Genomic DNA, 21,965 nt, shown 5'->3' on the forward strand with positions numbered 1-21,965 from the left:
AATGGGAATTCAGTTGGCTGAAATTCATTGTCAAAACTATTTCATCTGAGCAGAGACAAACTCAGAAATGCAGTCTTCCTTGTTTCATATTCTGTCTTGCATGCCTGCTTTTCACAAGGAACAGTTGGTTTTAGATTAAATCTCAGAGTGAGCCCAGATCTGAAACTTTATTAAGCATTTAGTTTATTTCTCTGAGATCCCTATTATTACAATCTCTTTTTTAAAGAGAAATTAATCTATCTTACAAAGATTAATGAGTCACAATTGAGTCACTTTTAACTCAAAATCCATATTTTGCCTACAGAACAGAAAGATCTAAACTAGCAAGCTAATAAGACTCTTCAGCAGCTCATCATATGTTTTTATTTGAAAAATAAAATGGAAAATCTGTAGGGGGTAAGGGTGGGTAGTACACAAGCATTAAAATTTTAGGGTACTCATTAGAAATAACATCAAAAGATTAACAAAAACCAATTAACCACTGTAAATGTGCCATAAAAATGATGTGAGTTCTTTTTCATGTTATTTTTTGCAAACTTGTGTTAAGTGTCTTCTAGTTGCTTTATCATTCTGTACCCGTCCTCTGAAAGGCTGATCTTCAGGCAGCAGTGAGCAGCTGACCTTGCGCTCTGACTGGATTTGGTATCAGCTGGAGGTAGATACCTGCAACAGAACACAGAGGAGCCAGGTTGCCACTGAACAGAGTTCTCTAGAGCCTTCCAGAAACATGGCCACTCCTCTATGCTTTCTTTCTAACTCCTGGGACCCATTATGCCATGCGAATTCAGGCTCACCAGCTTTAGAGTACTGCACCTCTCTTTGACAGTTCCTTTAATTCTACCTACAACTTTATAATTAGTAGCTTTATAAAAATCCTCTTAATTACCCCATTTTTGAGTGTACCATCTGTTTCCTCTTGGGTTCTGGCTCATACAGGAAAACAACATAAAATCACACAAATGTAATATTCTTAAATAAGAAGTGATTGAAAGTAATTAGGAACAAATTGTCCACTGGGTTTAGGAGGAGGAGAGAGTAATTATTAAGAGAAAGTCATAGTTATCTATTAAATAAAGAAAAGAAACCATATGCATTTTGTGGGGCATAAAATACTCTTAAAGTATAACATTAGAAAGGAAAAGATTTATATAATAATCTGATAAATATCAGTCTTTGGTTCATACATACATATCCATATATATGCAAAAGGAATTATGCTCCAAACAGAGTTTCTTATCACATGTTCACTATAGCAGTTAGCAGATCTAGCAAAATGTCAACCATGGATATATATTGACCACAGATATATCTGTATATATATTGACCACAGATATATCAACTATAAATTGTATGGCCTTCTCCTTTGTTTTAGTTTAGAGAGACATGCTTTTTACTACATATACATTTACATTAAGTAGATTTCATTCTACATACACTGTCTCATATTACTGGAATTTAAAGTTAAGTTTAATGGATATGAAGCCATGAAATCCAATCTTAATATAGAAAATTTCAAAACTGCTTCAGGACTAGAGATTTATATAGCTGTGGAAGAGAAAATTAATGGAGTAGGAAGTACAAAGTACAGCTTACTGCATTTCTCTCCTTTTTAGATATAGTGTTCAACCTCCTCACACCTGGCAATTTTGCAGTCTCTCTTCATATTCTCATCTTCAATATAACTTTCTCCTTAGAAATCACAGCTGTTTCACCCTTTCTTTTCCATTAGTGTTAAAAAAATTCTCTAGGTAACATTTAAAAACTGATGCAAGTGATAAAATATGGAACTTTCCCTCTCTATTTTATGAAAATATCTTGTTCGGAAAAAGATAGGATCTTTAAACTCTGACATTTTAGAAAAGCATTTTTGATATTATTTTCCTTTAATATGGGTTTAATATTTGACTATTATATCTACAATTAACATTATCTAAACCTCTTGAAAATTTCACCACTGCCTTCATGAACCTTCCGCTTTGGCACAAAAATGCTTTGTTATTTTTCTAATTTGGAAATACAGTTTAAATATAAACTTATACTCTCAACATTGCACTTTTTAAATATCTCATTATTGAATATAGCAATATGTTTTAATTAGTTCTTTCATTGCTGAGACAAAATACCTAACGCTCAAAATTAATGTAAGGGAGGATTATTCGGCTCACAGTTTGAAGAGGTTTCAGTTCACAGTTATGTGGCTATCAGCCAAGGTTCCATGACAGAGAGCATTACAGAGTAGGCGAGATATCAAGCTGAGAGCAGCCAGACCACAGTGGTCCTCTTCCTGTCTCAGGGGGCTACCTTGCCTGAGGGTGGGTAGTACCGGCACTCTTAATCCCAGTGAATCAACCCCAGCATCATATCCTTGATCCTAGCATAACACACCCGAGATCCTGTCACCTCCCCAAACCCCGCCTATGATGAAGTGAGGCTTTTGGGGACATCTAGATACAAGCTATCACATAACATACCTAAGAAATTTGCAAAACAATTAATGTGTTCCTCCTGTTAAATTGTACTTCTTGAGCTAGGAGAAAACACTGCACCTGTCCCAGAAGAATTGGGGGAAATTAGAGATAAATATTCTAAGGAAGGTAGTAGTACTTCTGTGGTTAATTATCATCAAGTTTTCTCAGGATACAGTTTCTCCGTGGAACTAAATTGTAAATCTAAGTCTTTCCAATACAAAAAGATATAGAATGGAATAGGAGTCGAGAAAGACTATTCTACCCTTTAGAGTTAAAGGTCAAAGAAAAAATCTTAAGAGAGTCCTATCAAGTGTAATATCCTGGGGATAGGAAGATAAAACTCACCAGAGATTTCCAGTGTGGGGCAAAGCAAATTTGTTTACACAGAAACAGGCTGTTTTAGACAATCTTTTTGTTACTATGCTGCTGAACTAGGAAGTGGATCCCTTTTGTAATTGCTTTAATTTTCCCCACCTCCTGCAATAGTCTGAATCAAAACATTGCTTAGAACACTTTTTCTAACTTATAATCACTCCTATAAATCATTTCAACCTTCAAATTATTGTCAGTTTCTAAGGTCAACTGATTTTATCATTGGAATTCTTAAAACTTTCAGTTTTTTAGTGCATTTAATTTATTAATATTCATTCTAGATTCTTAAACAATCTGTGCCATAGATATGTAATATTTGCCTTTGTCACCTAGAAAACTGAGCATGAAAAAAATTTTTCAGTAATGATTTACAGAATGGAGACTCAATGGGAGGATCATTCTTTCTTAAGAATGTTCCTTGAATATTTGCCTATTTCTATAATCTTCAGGAAGAATTTTTTTCTGTTTCTTAAGTCAATGGCATTACAAAACCACTGACAGCCTACTAAGTCCTACTTTTGAGATGAGTCTTATTGACTCAGTACAATGTTTTCAGGCTTCCTTAATCAGAAAGCTATGATTTATGGTTGTTTACTCTGTCTTATATGCCAAAGAAATGTAAGTAATATCTGTTCAAAGAAAATGTAAGCATTTGAGAATTCCTTTAATTCCTCTTTCCATTCAGCAGACATGCAGAAGGAACTAACGCAGCTTGTTATCTGGGATGATGCCATCAGCAATAATGTGAAAATTCGCACTAGTAATAGCAGAGCAGCAATGCAGAAGTAATGCAGTTGCTTGGTGATCGGGGGGTAACTTAACCAATAGTGTCATACCTAGCCAATGTTCGTTCATTAAGAATCAAACAAAACTCTCACATGACATGATATAGCCACCCACCCAAGACTGATCAGTCCTTCAGGTTCCACCAGCACATCCAACTGAAAGAATTTAGGTGCATTTACTACCATTGTACCAGTCAACTTTGGGTATAAGTGGAAAAAGCATATTTTACAAAGTTATTTTTTCTATGCTATGGGTTGTGATGATACTGATTTTTAGAAATTTGGGGCCATTACAGGTATGATAAAACATGACTAAGGTAGTTCTTCCCAAATTTCTCCTCTCTACAAGAAATTTCTGAACTTTTAAATGTTTCTCACTCTATTTTTAAATAAGTGAATGATGGTTAATACAAATAAAAACTGTATGAGAAATATTGTACGCCTTTAAGTCATAAGATTTATTAATAATATATCAATAATTCTTAGAATCAACACACTAAGATTTAAATGGTGACTGTTATTGTCTGCGTGCAGTATAAAATGAAGAATAGTACATTCTTTTCATTTTAAAATAAATATACCATATTGGATTTTAATCCTATGGCTAACATGAACAGCAAACATGTCATTGAATATTGAGTGAAACTGGATATGCACTCTAAGAAGAAAGAACTCAGACTTTCATAATAATTTCCAATATCTTAACAAAACACATATTTCTAAATGCAACATACACTTATCAGTAATTCTTTGCAACCACTGTTATGTCATAAAATCAAAGAAAAAAGTTATTTGTTTGGCAGATGATAACAGTGTAATGTACCACTTGTTTATTACAAGAAAAGTTTAGTTCAAATTGTTAACTTTTTATGACTTTATGAATAACTAAAAATAGACTTCAACATGAAATTTTAGAATATTTATTCATATTGCTAACTTAAGCTAATCTTAAAATATTCAGGTTGCATTTTTAGCTTGTGTATATTAAAACAGGCAGAGCAAAATTCAAATGACTTCTTAAACAGTCTGACTTTTTAAAACATAGGATCTAATCCTATGAAGTAAATTATTTTAGACAATATATTCAAAGACTTTTCATTTTATGCAAAGGGAAAAAAATCCATATTAGCATCTAGGGAAAGGAGATGCCAGAGAAATTGATGAAGAAATTAAGAAGTTAGTGGAGAAAAAAGTTAGCACATTTGTGTGTTTAGTAGCTATGACTGGGCAAGTGTGTCAGTTCAGTTTGGGTACATGACAGTTTTCTCCTGTGTAAAAGGAAGTTAATTTTACCTGAATAATGCATTAAGGAAATTTTAAAATTTATAAGGATGGGAATCATTCAACACATAAAATGTAGCTAAAATTTGTTATAACTGTGATATATTTTAAATATTTTGTATGTAACTCAGAGGATTCAACATGAAATAATGAAAAAATTGATGTTTAAGAAATGCACATATATATCTAAACTTTTTGATATCCTAATCAATAGGCCAATGGTATGTCTTACATGGAATTTCTGGGGGTGGGGTTATTGTTTTGTTTTGCTTTTTGTACAAGAACATTTAATACAATACTCTGCATCATACAAAAATCATAAGAAACTGTCTTTAACTGAGCAAAAATAAGTATTGTCTCATGACACAATTACTTTGTTTATTTCTTTACCCCAAAGATGAACAAGCCTGGAAAGAATATTAATAAACATCATTCAACTAGATTATAGAGTTATAGAAAATACAAATTATACATATTTTAAAATGGCAAATAAAACATTACTTTTTTAACCTGTTTTCCCTGCCAAATAAACATGAGATGGACAGACAGATAGATAGATAGATAGATAGATAGATAGATAGATAGATGATAGATAGATAGATAGATAGATTCTTTACATTATATATATGAGAACCTTGAAAAAAAATATATATATATATATTTCTATGTGTATATCATGAAACATATTACCCTTAACTCTAAAGTGATTAGATAATTAATCAACCTGTTTTTTTGCCTTATACTCTTTCACCTTATCACTGAAAACCCCCATGTCTAATAATTTTTTCACTCCCAGGAGAGCTACAAAGCTTGTCTGGGACCTCTATGGTTCTAAAACTAAGAATTCTTCCCCCTGGGAAAGCTGTAAGGACCAACTAATCCGGAACACTTGGTCATTAGTGCGTGGTAAAATCTCACTGCATATGAAGGAAACAAGAATTACAATCTATGAAGGAGGTACATAAAAACGTGTCCAGCTCAGACCTGGAGCTGGGTGGGCATGGGGCAGGGAAACTGACAGAGTTCCAACCTAAAGAACTTGGACTATCTCAGCAAGAGGGAAGATCTCATGTTCAACCACCCAATCACAGAAGAAAGTGTTACCAAGGGCACAGCAAACTCCAGGGGATGGACAGGGCATGTTAACCACCCCCCCCCAGTCATAAAAGTTGTTTTCTACACAAAAATTTCTGAGTTACAATTAGAAATTGGGAGGCATACAGAGAATATTTTTTTTGAAAACACAACAGAACTCAGGACCTCATGCTTGCCAGGAAGATGCTTTGCCACTGAGCTATATCCCTGCCCTTAGAGAAGAAGATTTTTAAAAAGCCAACCCATTGCCAAGAGATAAAATAATGAACAGAAATGGGATATGTATTTTGATACTCTCAGAGAATTTAAAATAACTATGATCAACAATTAAATTTCCAGTAGGAAAACAGAAGAGTGTATATTTTCAGATGAGGCATTTCAAAACAGAGATGATTCATATATAATAATTAGAAGTTTCAAATGAAAAATATGAGCGGATTCTGAGGTATTCCATCACAGAAATGAAGTATGTGAGAAAACAGAAATTCTAGTTCATCTGATTTGATAATTGCCCATTGTATACATGTATTAAATTACAAAAATGTGCCTCGTGAAAAGTACAAGTGTCTTCATCATGCATTTGTTCTTTTTGTAATTTCTGAAAGTTTTCACAGTGGAATTCCTATTTTTAAATTATAATATTTTGGACATCTCTAGATGGTCCTACTTTTCATTTTGTAATTTTTTTGCAAAGAAATGCTTTCACATCTTTTTGTCCTGATTTATTTTTTATATTATTTTATTTTACAGTTTATTATTTTGGTAATGAAGATTGAATCCAGAGCTTTCAATTTGCCACATATTCAGGTCTCTTAATTTTATTATTATTATTATTATTATTATTATTATTATTATTTTGAGAAAGAGTCTCACTAAATCACTAAATTTCTGAAATTGATCTTAGACTTTTGATCCTCCTGCCTCAGCCTTCCAGAGCCCTGGATCGCACACCTGCATGACCACACCACCATCACACTAATTTTTTTTGTATTACTCCTTTCTGTTTGCATTATCTGGCTAATGCTCCTGTCTCTCCAGCTTGCTAAAGCAGACACGATTTTATTATTAGAATTCCTGATGTTGTATGCTTTTTGATAATTCTGAACATTTTCAAGTTTTCTAAATTTTTATTATTTATATGATAATTATGCTACACTTTTGGTACATCAGAATATATATACAGGTAAAATTCCCAAGTCTATTACCATGTAAAATTTCAAATACATGGATCTATCCAGCATTCCTGCAGTGTAGTTTTCAAACCTCTGCCTCTGTGCATAAATAAATTTGCAACTAAATTTCCATTTGATTACCTACACCAGGCAAAGATCCTTTTGTAATACTAATTTTCCCCCATAAACTTATTAACTCTCTCATAGGTTAATGTGTCCTAAAAGTTTCTGAATTTTGCATCTTCCTCCTCATCTAACGGCACCCATAAACGTACAAACAAGGAGAGGTCTATTCTATTCTCTGCACAGCTCTTAATGGGGTTCATTTATGCATTTGGCACCTGGGAAGTAGAAAATATTGTGTTTTTTTCTTCTTTCCTCACAGGTTATATGGGGCTTAGAGAAAGAATGATATAATTGAAGAAATCACTAATAAAATCGATCTGCATATTGCTTCTGTCAAAGTATCCTTTGCTAATGAGAAACACTCTGGAAAGTCCTAATGACATACAGATACATCACATCTGTACAACACTTCAGATCCGTCATTGTCATTCCTGTTTCCCCAGGACAGAGGGTGGGGGACAGCATTTTTCTGATTGCTCACTGTGTCCTTTGCCTCTACCCTCTCACCTTTTCTGCCTCTCCCAGTGCCCCGGGATGTCACTCTGTATAAATTCTGTCACCTTCACAGATCCTCCTTTTGACAACCGGGCAAAGATTTCCTTACAAGCAGGAAAAGAGGTAAGTTATGGGAGCTGGAGGAGAAATTCAGAAAGGGAGAAAGGAGGATTTGACAGCAGGTTAACTCTCCTGACCTTCTCCCAAAGGTCAGAAAATGATTCTGTATCCACAGCAGACAGAGCTCCTGAGGAAAGGGTGGATCACAGAAACAGCACGCAGAGGACATAAACTCAGAACGTAGTTAAAGGCAATAACCTTATTGATTTCAGGTATCAATTTATTTTAAGTGTTAGCTCCCATTTTAGTATTTTTCTGTACTTCAACCTAAGAAGAATAAAAACCTTTAGTTTCTGTACTACATCACGATTTTCATATAAACACCACCTGGAAGCCCAGCACCCTTAGACAGTCTGTATTATCATATTTGCTTTTCAGAGAATGAAACTCACATTTGGAATGGACAGTGAGCAGTCTTAATAGCAGCTCAGTAGGGAATGCCTGAGCAAATAATCAATTCCTTACCAGATTCCAAAACCAATTTTCTTTTTACATTTCCTCACTTGAAAATTTCAAGTAGAATCCTTTACTAAAATCTATTCTCCCAAAACTAGGTCACCAACATTGGAAACTTAGGAGCATATGTAAAGTAAGAAAAATCGAATCAGGCTTATGATTTATTAAAGTTATTTACTGCAATAATTACATCCTTTAAAAAAAAACCTATTGATCTTCACAACCCATCAGGAATCTATTTTAACAAGAAACTGTGTACACTGCAGAGTAAGTCTTTGAACTTTCCGCAGGGACTTACAAGTCTTTCCAACTTGACTGTTCTCTGTTTTCTGGCTTGTGAACTTCAGAAAAGAGAAAGAAAATGCTATTTCCTTCCTTTGTACCCTCCCAAATGTGTCTACCAAAATATTATTCACTCAGTGGGTAACCAATTTATTTTGCTAACTGAGTGAAAGATGATATAATTATATAATAAAAGTTTCTTTTGTTCACAGCAAATAAGCAAAAGAGTGCCTAAAAATTGTCACAAAGTTTCCAAATCAGACTTGCTTAGTAATGACTATTAGCAATAGAAATCACTAGTTACAACATGATGCGGGACATCTAATGAAGGCAAAGCATATTTTGACTAACCCTTTTTCTGAAATGTTCTTGGTAATCAGTGTTAGAATGGGGTCAAAGTCATTTTTTCTTATTTGAAATGGAAATGTAATTGTAATGATTATAAAAGAAAATTTTGTGTCTGCCAGAAATTTTAATTTTTAAGCTGGCAGCTTTTTAGCACTTATTTCTGACAACAGCTGTTGCAATGAACATTCCAGACTTTTCTTAGTTGCTTACTCTTTCACAAGTCAAAAGCAAAATACAAGAAACAATAGTATGAAAGCACAATGCAACTTTGAACTAGTCAAGTTTCAATACTACAAAATTATGTTAGATTGACATTATACATTTCCATATCTGATAATGTACTACAGAAATATTACTTTTGACTGAAATTTAAACAAGTAATAAAATGACTTAATTGAATAACTAATCAAAAATAAATGGCTATTTTATTTCAGTTTTTAACATAAAAACACAATGGAAATGTTTTTCTGTCTCTAGACAGATTACAGCCAATATTGAGTGTAGATCTATTTGCACCTCTAGGAAGCAAGTCAAATACACTTATTTCACTAACAAAAGAAGGCAAAAACAAAGAACAAAGGTCAGAGGTAGAGGAAAAAAGACAAGATTCTGAAATTTACTTCATACACTTGATTATGCTCATTATGGGTTACAGTTGCTAGGACTTTGTCCCATTTTTAAGAATTCAAATGTAGGGGTAAAAGAAATGAACAGAATTTGATATTAAGGAAGAAATACTTTAAGACTGTCTGTGGCATAGGACAGAGTGGGCGTATCGTTAGGGCAATACCAGAAAGCAACTTCATGAGCAGCTATGAAGAGTGGAATCCGTCACCTGACATGGGTTTTAGAATGGAGGATTGGTGCTAGTAGTTTGACTACTAAGCTGAAGAACCTTTAAAAAGGAGAAATCCCAGAGGGAGGGGAGAGGAAACCAACAGGTTAAGATTGTTGACTCCAAGGGCACAAAAAGACTCTAGGAAGGTTCGTCTCATGAGCAAAAGTGAGACTGCAGATGCCTTCCCTATACCATGTGCAAGGTTGCTCGCCCTGCCACTGCAGGTGAGGAGTGACTTTCCTAAAAGCAACACAAAAAAAAATTGTTGGTTTCCATGTAGTTTGTCTCCCACTGGTTTGTGTATTAGAAGTTTGGTCTCCAGTCTGGTGATACAAAGAGATCAAAGGACTTTTAAGAGAGGAGCTCCTTTCTGGCAGTCTGGAGGTGGATGGGTCTCCCATCACACAACACTGACCTTGGGTGCTATCCAGGATAACTTTGATTCCTCAGCAGAACCAAGCTGATGTCAGAGCCACTGTCTGGACCTCCAAAACTGTAAGATAAATGTTTTGTTTATAACCTATACAATCTCAGTTCTTTTGTTATAGTAACACAAAAATAGACAAATAAAATAACAAACTTTAAAACTAAAGTAAATCTAGTTTTGACAAAAAGTTGAAAGAGTTGAATTTCGAATATCTAGCTTTATGTGCCTATCTACTGTTTTCCTACTAGCATATACCACCTAGCGCTCACAGCGTATATCAGTGTCACTCAGCACATGGCAGCGTACTGACTGCAAGTGACTTTACCGTTGGGAATGTAGTCCCACTATTCATTTGCTTGCTGGATTTACATGTTGGCATTTAGATTTTAGGCACTGGCTTTCTTTCCCTCTGCAAAGCAGCGGAATAGATACAGCAAGATAAAATAAATTAAGAATTGTCCAAACTTTCAATATACAAATATATGTTAAATATATTTTATTACATCATTTCTCATAGGTTTAATCATCTATATTTCCTATCATTCATCTGTGAGACATTGTTTAAAACATCCATGCTTTATCCATGTTTTTAAACCTTAAGCACATTGTTTGATATGCACAGCAAAATAATAATTTAGTCTTGAATGTTTTTATCAGTGCTGGAAATTAAACCCAGGTCCTGAAGCATGCTAGGTAACACCCTTACCTTGAGATACATCCCAAATTTTATCTTGAAAAGTGGTTCTGAGTATGTGGACATTACATTTACCATTTATATATCAAAAGATTAGTAAACTTTTATTCATCATTGTAATTAACCGATATCAAATTGCATTAATGGAAACATAATTTCCATTAGTTTCTACATTCTTGATTGCCTAATAATCTGTAGTTTAATGTGTTCTGTCTTCCGTGTTTACTGTAAATCGGTCATTCAATCTAGAGCTTGGTCAGGCTGTGAGTTAGACATTTCGGATAAGATTCCCTTAGCTAGAGTGCTGTGACCTTACATTTGGATACTAATAATGTCAGGCTGTTCCTCTTTTTTACACCATAAGAACTATTAATGATTTTAAAAACTTTTTTGGAAGCGTACTAAAGATGCATTTCTCACATAAATGTATTGGAAACATAAATTTTGAGGGAAGAAGCAAGTAAAAGAAATCAGTTAAGTGCAGACTAACTACCTAGACAAAATAAAGACTTAAACTTCTTTATTTCTAAGACTAATGTCTATATGGCTGGAGTACAAGTCTTGTAAGAGGTATACAATTTTCTTGAATGTATACTATACCTGCAGCCATTTACCTATTTCAAAAATTTGGAATTCTGTTCATTTGTTATCTTTAACCACCTCAGATTTAAAGGTTACCTTAATGTACATTTAAAGTGTATTATAAAAATGGCATAGTTAGTAAAACACTGAGTTTTTTTTTTCTTTAAAAACTCTCTTAGAAGGAAGTATACAAAACCTATTTGATCTGGAGTTCTTTAGGGCTCCCATGATATGTTAGAGAATGCTCTGTGTGCACGCAGTATTTTTTATACTGTGTTTTAGTGGTCTCATGAATATGAGAGTCCATATTTTCATCAGTTTCATGTGCAAATATGTAATTACTTGGACTGTTTCTACTTCTCTGTTATCTTCTTCTAGTTATTAACTAAACTGATTTTCTCCAAGTTCCTTAACTTTTCATAAAATATATTTTTATTGTTGTTTTTGTTATTTTGCATCTCTGTTCCCTGTTGTGTCTGTGAATTTACATTATCAGTTTAATTTGCTGGCCTACATAGTATATTTTTTCTTTCACCTTTCCTTAACCAAATGTTACTATAATTTGATTAAAGTATCCAGTTTTTTTGGCTCACATTCAAATTTTTCAGCTTCTTTATTTGTGTAAATTTATTAGGCACATATATTTCACATTTCTTATGTGATTAAACAATCTTAACTGTTGTTCTTTAAAAGTAGTTTTGTTTTGTACCTGCCTGGGATGAGATACTGAGCCTTGTGTTGCTAAGCAAATATACCGAGTATGCAAATATGTACATAAAATTTTACAATTATGTACCCAGATTTTAATCAACTTACCAAGAAAAAATATGATTCTAAAATGTTAAACATGTGCTACTATCTTTTCACCAATATTGTGGTCAAAAACAATGTACTTTTTCCCATCATATGGAGCTATTCCCTGAGAACTAAAATTGTTCACTGTCTCTTGGATAAAATTCCAGTTACAAATTGATGAGTTCTATCCATTCATCCATTTATTTACTTACATCTATTTGGCATCACTACAAACTCCTAATTCTTCAGACTAATTAATTCATAGTACTAATTCAATCTGATTATGCACTTCCAATGAACAAATGGGGACATTTATCATTATTAATTTTAATGAATTAGATTTACTTTCATTTGCTGTAAATGAAAACATGCCTCCTGATATGAAACAGTTTTCTGAAATGATGTTTCTATATAAATTTCAAATGAAAACAGTTCTTTCATTCTCTATTTTCTGCAGACCTATGTATATCAGGAAGAGACAACTGTTTTGTAGTTGTTTTATTTCGTGTCCTATGTATTATAAGGATATCTATATCTAAGGTTTATTGGTATTTATTTTTGCTTATCAGCAATACAAATATTTAGCATTAAGTTACACCTCAATAAAATAGGACTTTTTTTCCTTTGAAGTGATATATATATATATATAAAATTTGGAAATAGTGTATGTTTAACATTCCAAGGGATTATTTCTTTCTCCAGTGAACTAAAATAGTCAGTCAAGAGCAGAGGTGAAATGTAGACTGATAAAAAATTTTTCAGTTAATTGAATGATGATTATATACTACTTTCCCCAATCATATCATAAAATACCTCTATTTACATTATTTATGTTAAAATTTGAATTATACTGATAAATTGCTTATATGATTAATGATACAAATCATTTTTCATAAAATGTGAAGTTCTATAATTTTATGTCTAACAACTGGCTTCAAAAATATGAAATAGTTTTTTTTTTGTCTTTTTCCTTTTTATCAGTATCAGGAATCAAACAACTGCCTGCTTGCAAGGCAGGTGCTTATGCCACTGAGCTAAATCCCCAGCCCCAAAATAATATTTTTTGATCATACAGGGTGCCCCTCATATTTCTACCAGCTTATTAATCTCTAAGTACACAATAAATAAAAGCTAATTCTGAATAAGTTTTGAGGTCAGTGCTGCAAAACACTACCGAAATAATGGCTATATGTGCCAATATTGCTTATTTTATGCATCTATAACAATACAGGCTTTGTCCTAATTATATCTCGGCCATGCGGGCTTCAACTGAGAAGAGATAATGAAAAATTGTATCAATTTTATTTAAAATTTGGAATCAAAATACCTGGCAGAACCTGGGTACAGACTCATGAGACTTTTCCTACAGTTCTGGAATGTTCCTACAGTTCTGGAATGTGGTTATTAGGATGGAGATCAATAAACAAGAAGAGTCACTTAAAGTCTACGAAGGGAAGAAACCTTGTTATCAAAGCTCACCATTTCTGCAAGATTTGGGGCCAAGAGCATTGGGGTACAGAATGTGACAAAGTAGAAACAAACATCTAGCATTATGTGGTCACCTGTGACGTGGGCAACACTGTGAGACACAAGGTTTATGATGAACTTTATAAAGTGCAACAGTGAGCTCTTTGGCAGGTAGTAATGGAGCTATGTATAAATGCAAGCCTGCCTTAGTCAATTTCCTTTCATTGGAACAAAATATCCAACACTCATAACTTAAAAAGGAAACTATGTATCTTTTTCTTATAGCTTTAGTGAATTTATTCCTTGGCCAGCTGCTCCAAGGCAGAAACCACAGAGTGGGAGGACCTGGCAGAAGAAAATCTGCTGGCTTCAAGTCAGTCAGGAAGCAGAAAGAAAGAGGAAGAGCGGGGAGGAAGATGTCACTCCAAGTCCCACTCTCAGTGACCTCCCTCTTCCATGCAACAGTACGGCCGGTATGAACTGATCCCTGGGTTAATCCACTGATGAGAATTCACTGCAGTATCCACTCACCCTCTGAAAGCCCCTGTTCTCAGCACACGAGTCTTTTTGGGGGGGGGGATCTCTTGGATTAAACCATAACATAACAGCACTTCATTTTAAGCATGGCATTACTTTCTTTTTCTAAAATTCGCAGTGTTGTAGGAATGAATTTCAAATGTGCATCTTCACATTTATACATTGATATATCTGTGTAATTTTTTCCTGAAATGAAACTGTGGAAATGCTGAATACCAGAGACAGTTTAATCCAATTTACTTCCTTTCCAAAACATTTTTTCATATTTAATATTATCTTCACCTTGTTTAGAAAATGACACATTAATTTTCTAGTTAGAAATATAAGCTCTGACAAAATCCCTTGATTCCATGTTCACTATGTACAATATACAATTTATATTATCCATATGGTGATATTTCAGGTTTTTTTTTTTTATCTACAACCCAAATGAAAACATTTGGGATTTTTGTTTCCAGGAAACACATATTGAATATGACTTATTTAGCACTCAAACGAGTGACTCATGCATTATGGCACTGTTTCTTCATACAACTACAGAACCAAGCCGGTGATTTGTGAAACATATCATAAACCTCCAAAAGGATCTCACAATGGGTAGAGTCATCTTTGTTGTTATTCAAAAATACTGGAACAAACACCTTTGAATAAGCTTTCTTATTTTTGGCCTACTGAACTCATCCTATCCTTGAATGGAGGGGGGTCTTTATTTCAAATCTCTGTGTAGCTTTGCCATTTTTTCTCCCACCTTGATACATTAGATATACACTCCCCAAACATACAATTTAATTCCAGATGCTTGACCTATACATGGGTCTCCTTGGTTACTCATATGTAACATTTTTCTCGGCTTGCTTCTGGTTTTTGTTTTGTTTTGTTTTGTTTTGTTTTAGATGATAACTTCCCTAGACTTGATAATTTATGCACAATGCTTTAGAATCAGAAGTCAATTCTGATTCTGTCTGGTCAGTTTTCTAATTGAGAATATTAATCTGTTCCATTCCATGGGAATGGACAATCCTTAGATCATCTGAGTAAAATTTTTTAAAATCATTCTTTTGAAGAAGTAAATTAATTAGAATATAAATGAATGGAAATATATTCTTTACTTATAAATTGAAAGGATTCATATTGATCAAATGTCCATAATATCCAAAGTAAACTGTAGATTCAAAACAGTCTATGTTAAATTGCCAAAATATATTTAACAAATGAAAAATCGTACGTTTCATTGAATCCACACAACACCTTTAAAAACTCAAGAAATCCTGAAGGGGGAAAAAATGAAGCTGGATAAATCACACTATTGACTTAAAAATATGCTAATAGTGTAAATAGAACAGGGTGTGACATGTGACAGGCCCATGGCATGGCAGAAGCCCCACAGCAAGTGCTTTGTATTTATAGTCTATGGATTTGGACAAATATACTATGAATGCAAAGTGAGAAAAAGGCAGTCTCCTCCATGATATCTGGTGAATTATACTAGAGAAGGTGGATCCTACATTGAGAATAATGAAATAAAACCTTATCTCATAACACAGACAAAAATCAACTTAAAATGAACTAAAGATTTAATCAAGAGACTTGCAATTGCAAAATCACCAGAATAAGACTTAGGAGGAAAATTCCATAATGTTGCTCAGGGTAATATTTTTTAAATATGGTTTGCAAAGTGCAAGCAATGAAATAAAAACGGACAAATGAGATACTCTCAATCTAAAAGGCATTTGCAAAACTAAGGACTCCACAACAGAGAAAGGTCTAATCACAGAACTGGAGAAGATGTTTGCAAAATATATGCATACTGGGACACAATTTTCAAAAAACACAAAGAATGTGAATAACTCAACAAAAAAGCAAATAACCTAATTTAAAAGTGGCCAAAGGGTCTAAAAAGACATTTCACAAAACAAGATTAAATGGTCATCACATATATGAATAAATACTCAGCATCACTAATCATTAGGGCAAAGGAAGCTAAAGCCACAATGACATAACACTATTTACCTTCTAGAATGCTTGTTATTAAAAAGATAAATAATAAGTGTTAAGAATGAAGAGAAAAGAGAATCCTTATACAGCATTAATTCAAACATAAATTAGTACAGACATAAAAAATTATGGGAAGTTCCTCAAAAAGTTTAAAATAAAACTAAAAACGACCGATAATCTCACAATAGTATATTTATCCAAACAAAAATTAAAAAAAACATTATTTATCCCATGTGGGAGAAACAAACATTAAGTCTCAGTTTGAATAATTGAATGCAAATATTAAAGCGTAACAAAATCTAGAATTTTCATCTTCTATTACATTTTGCAATTCCCTGGGCTTAAACGCAGAAGCTTTAAGCCAAGACCATGTAAACTGTGTTAGAGTTTTTGCTAGTGACATTGATAATAGCAAAACTTTATATGATTTAGAAATTTGTTTAAGAGTTTACTGGTATTTTAGCTTGTCATTTCTTCTTACCTATATGCGTACACAGGTGCGTATAGAGAAGAAAGCAGATGGAAAAATTTAACAAACATCTTTAGTAAAATATTTTAACTCATTCTGGATTTTCATTTCCAGTATTGCTACTAAGTGCCCATATCATTTGAACAGCATATTTTTGGACAGAGGGCAAGCAGCCTTTTAAATATCATCTGTTAGAAGTGTCTGCGCAGTGCAGGAACGCTGTCGCGTGCCCCATCACATTAAACTCCTCAGTCATTTTCCTCCTCATATGGCAAAGCCTGACCCAAATGCTGAGCTGTGTACCTCAGTCCCAGAGCAGCAGCTGGTACCTTGGCAGCCTCATTAAGGGGCTGCGCTGGGCCCTCGAATATCATCTGCAGGTCTTGCACATCATTATGCAGCTGATGTCTGCTCTGGGCTCCTGTGTCCTTCTGCTTAACTTGTCCTCTTGACGAATATGTTTTCACAGATTCTGTTAATTTTACTAATTTATCTATTAGGTAATTATCATTTGGTCCTTGCATAAATGAAGGTGCATCCATGGTAAAAGAATATCTATAACAGTTTTCCGTTGTAATTCACTCTGAAGTAAGAGTGCTTTGTAAAATTTTAACATATTAAAAAATACGCTCTCACCACCATTCCATAAACTAAAAAGAAATATAATTATAGGTAGGGATATAAATATCAGATAAACTACATCCAGAGCAGATAACTCATAATGCATAATGGCAGGAAAAAGAAACTTTCTGTTGGCAATTTCCTTCCTGTTAAATCAATTAGTAAGGAGTCTATAAATTTCTAACACTTAGAACAAAATAAAAACAGATAGCCAATCAATACATCAGTGTATCCATATGGTTCTCAACAACAGGCGAAGTGAACTGATAAATGTGTCCTTCCAATAGTTAAAGATGATGATCAAAAACGATACCTGACAGAAGCTGAGCAACAGGAGATTTCCTTCATCTAACAGAACATCTATTTGAATAGCTTCTTTATAACATGAAAACCATCTCTCTTTGCTCTTGACTCCTTCTGGTGTCTCAGAGCTTCAGTATATGTGTCTTTATAACACGCTTTAGAATTTCTTGAATGAGATTCTGTTTCTAGCAAGTCATTGCATAATGTAAAGAGTTTTGTTTAAGCATAGGTTTTGAAAAAATATTTAAAAGCAGTAGATTTCATGAGTTTTGATTATTTTCTTTCATTAGAATGATAAACTGGCATCCCATCATTACCTGTGTTCTGTTGTTAATGCTGAAAGGGATGTTCTTTTGTTCTTTTTGGAAAAAAGAACAAAATCTTTTGTTCTTTTTGGAAAAAACCCTGCAACAATACATCAATAAATATGTCATCAAATGTACTTTGTTTGAATTTTACTACTGAGCAGCCTAAGAAAGTTACATTAATTCACTGGTTTTTATCACAGTACCTAGAATGTAAGGTTTTATCCTAGGCGAAAGGTTTAAAAAGTTGCATATGTTTCATTTACAAGGTAGTTTAATACCTACTGTTCTCCTTACTGGTTTTTTCAATGTTAGTACTGAACAGTTAAAATATAAACCAATACCATCAGTGCTGTACATTCTATTATTTTAGTCACATAAATGTAGAAGTGATGTGAAAATGCTGTGATTTGTTGGAAAAACAGTCATGTTCAGAGTAAGCTTTTCATTATGCTTTACTTCACTAAGAGATTTTCCCTCTTTTCATCTTTATACATTTTAAGTAGCAATTTAACAAATAAACTAAATTCATAAAACTTAAAAAAGTCATCTACTAGCTATAATATTTTAGAATTCTCTAAACTATGATTCATTTTTATTCATGTCAAGATAGTATTCAGGGAAATACAGCAGAAAAAACGTACTAACATACTAAAAGTGCTTCTAAAAACAATATTGGCATAGTTTACAAAGACATATTTTCAAATTTAGTGATGTCCAGGTATTGTAGCAAGAAAAAAGCATTTTGTCAAACAACTGAGGAGAACTGTTTTTAGACCTAACACCACAAATTGGTAGAACTGATGTGATCTGACACAGTGTTCTATAACTAAAGATGTTTTAGACATCAGCTAATTTTTCATGTGACACAAATATGTTTGTAAGTAGTACAATAGTGATTTATTATGAAAATATAAACTAAAATATAATTTATCCAAATGTTTGATAAATACTTCTTAATTAGCATATTCTAACCCCAGTTGAAAAGTGGACATGGTTTGATGTTACATGCAAATTATGTTTAATATGCAAAATAAAATCAAACTTTATTTGCATAAGATGAACTTTTAGAAAGAACTTCAGGAAGTTCTATGGATTTCCCAGTCACTGGTACATAAAAATACTACACGGGCCAGGAATATAGCTCAGCAGCATAAGCGCGAGGTTCTGAGATCAATTCCAAGTACAAAAGAAAAAGAAAAACATACTATGAAAAAGAGGCCAGATTGGTTTAATTTCCTATTCTGAAAATCCATCCTGATAAGCCTTTCACTGTGAGGATGCATGAGGTAAAATAAAAGCAATGTGCTTCTTCAGTAAACTATCAACTAATTTTTATTTGCTATGAAGTCGGTAATGAATTCTTCAGACTTCCTGATACAGTTTTTACACACAACTGTGACACTTAACAGTGGGTACTCTCTTGCATTAATCTCATTTTTTAGACATTTTGCAAGAACTGGAAATCAATGCAAAAATAATTTTTACAAGTGATTTTTGTTAACTGTTAATTTTCCAATCATAATAAGTAAAAAAATTTAATGAATCGTGATAAGTTCATTTCACTGCAAGCCAATTTACCTAACTACCACGCAAGAAATTAAAGACAATAAGACTTTACCTGGCTCTGTGAGTATACTTTGGGAAATGTAACTGAGAAGAAAGAGACAGCTTGAAACTGGAAAGCCTCTGTTTCTTTTTTCCAATCATAGGTCTTGATGTGGCTAGTGTAATCTTGATTCAAAAATAAAAACAAAATCAAAGCATTAGGGGTAACAAAGAAAAAGGATAAAGAATACAGGTAATTGATGATGTCTCTGAACTATACAATATTACTAGCCCTGGAATCACTCAGTCTATGATGGAACTTTTAAATGTGTTTATACTTCTTGCTTCAATAATTTTGAGTTGGATTTTCCACCAACTGTGTGAAATATATACTAATTAATTCATTTTACTGAAGAGATGAATCAGCAAAACCCACACTTCAAACAGTTTCCAACTCCTAACAGCATATTTAGATATGAACTCATCTATGCATCAACCTACAAATGGGTATGGCCCTGAGTTCACTCCCCAGTATTGGGGAATTTTTTCTTTTTAAATAGACATACTTTTAAAAAGTATGTCCTTTGGGGAAGTAGTTGATATAACTGGTGCTTTAATTTATATGAGATGATTGTTAATGCTAATGAAAGTATAACATAACATACTCCTACGTCCAAAATAAAGTTTTATTATGTAAAATTCAATTTGCTGTAAGAACACACAATGTCCCAAATAACAAACAATATTTTAAGTCTTAGCTTTAAATGTTTAAAAATTAACTGGCGTCTTTTAAGTATGTATCTTTCCTTGGAAAGTGGTATTTATTTGTTTAAAAATCACAGAACATGTTGTTTTTAGAGATTTGCAAATGTTCCATGGAGCGTCTGTTATAAAACTTTAAAATCAGCTCAAGAAAAAAGAATCATCTCTTCATGGCATGATTTTTATTATTTTTCTTCTCACCATTCTTAAATAAAGCCTTTGTATATTTCAAATGAGGAGCTTTGACAGATAATCAGTGTAATAATAATAGGGTTTTTGTGTTCATCACATTTTATACATTTGGAAATGCTTAGTGATAAAATAATTTAGATAACTGTCTTCATCTCACCAAATTAGATGCTTTTATTTTTGATTTTGTACTTTAAGTGAGTGTTTCAGTACATCACAAAAATGTCCTTTGACATTTCAATGTTACTAAGGTTTAGTTATCAGGATTTTATTTGTTAGTAGTTGCTAAATCAGTTTGCTTGCGTTTGCATTGCTAATTTTTTTATTCTTGTTTATCATAGTTTCATACATTAATTAAATATTTAATTTATTTCTTTAGGAAGTTTGGGCCACCAAACCATCATTAGAGAGGTGAATGAAGACAAGAGAGACAGAAAGTATCTCTGGGGGGGGGGGTGTCAGAGGAATTCTATTAGAATGAAATCACAAACTGACTTAAACTCCCACTTTTACTGAGAAACAAAAAAAGACATTGTGTTCTACTGAATAGGGATGCATATTTTAGATTAGAAAGGCATGATGACAATTTTGATGAATGGTTAGCTTCATCAAATTGTTCCCAGGATGTCTCTCTTCTTTCACTTCGGAAGCTTGTCTCTGGCCAACTTCAAGACATTCCAGCCCTGCAAGGTCTGAGTCAGCTCAAGTAAAAGTAAACACATGGGGTGTCATGAGGATCTCCACACTTTTGGGAGAAGTCATCAGGAAAGTTTGAAGAACTTGCCATAAAAGCAAGAAGAAAAATAGTCACAAGTCTATCCAGTGAGTTCTGTGAGTGTTGTGTTTCTGCCACTTGTTCTGAGACCATTAAACCATTGTTCTGTGGCTTACAGTCCCAGGACTTTCCTACCTTGATGACTGGCATCACTACTTGGAAGCAATTCTCTCTGGAGGAGAATAAGGCTTATTTATTTATGGATGCCCCTGTGATATATCCAGGGATCACAGATGTTTGGGCAGCCTTCTGATAGAGATCATCTTTTTCTTTCATAATGTTAAGAACGTCAAGCCCTCCTGAAAAAGTAGAAAAAATCAGGACATCAATTAGCACATTTTCAATTCCTTAAAAAAACTTCAACTTTTCAAAATATAATAAGAATCCTGAGTATCCAACACTATAGTTTCTGCATAAAAGCAATCCTGACACATTAACTCTTAACCCCTATCACCTGAAAATATTGCCTTAGTTATCACTAAATTGAGATATTTTTAGACGGGGAAATCTTGTGGATTCTCAGAATGCACTTTGGTTGTAAGAATATCTTCACAAGAGCGAAGCAGAAGGAGGTCTCACACAGTCAAAAGCAGTCATTGAGATCACAAGAGACAGAGGCTGGAACCATGCAACTACAAGTGCGGAAATGCCAGAAGCA

The 21,965-nt window shown here is 33.4% G+C and overlaps 1 long non-coding RNA gene across 1 annotated transcript; it reads right to left on the reverse strand.

Moving 5' to 3' along the window:
- Positions 1-347: 347 nt before the first annotated feature.
- On the reverse strand, positions 348-21,601 carry LOC134477788 (uncharacterized). Its single transcript, XR_010049982.1, has 4 exons — positions 21,443-21,601; positions 19,655-19,767; positions 10,254-10,331; positions 348-663 (listed from the first exon to the last, which is right to left on the reverse strand). It is a non-coding gene; the product is annotated as an uncharacterized LOC134477788 (long non-coding RNA).
- Positions 21,602-21,965: the final 364 nt, after the last annotated feature.

This window comes from Cavia porcellus, unplaced genomic scaffold (assembly GCF_034190915.1).
Source record: "Cavia porcellus strain 051 isolate PalLab524CR breed Dunkin Hartley unplaced genomic scaffold, mCavPor4.1 scaffold_10, whole genome shotgun sequence".
Classification (NCBI taxonomy): Eukaryota; Metazoa; Chordata; class Mammalia; order Rodentia; family Caviidae; genus Cavia; species Cavia porcellus.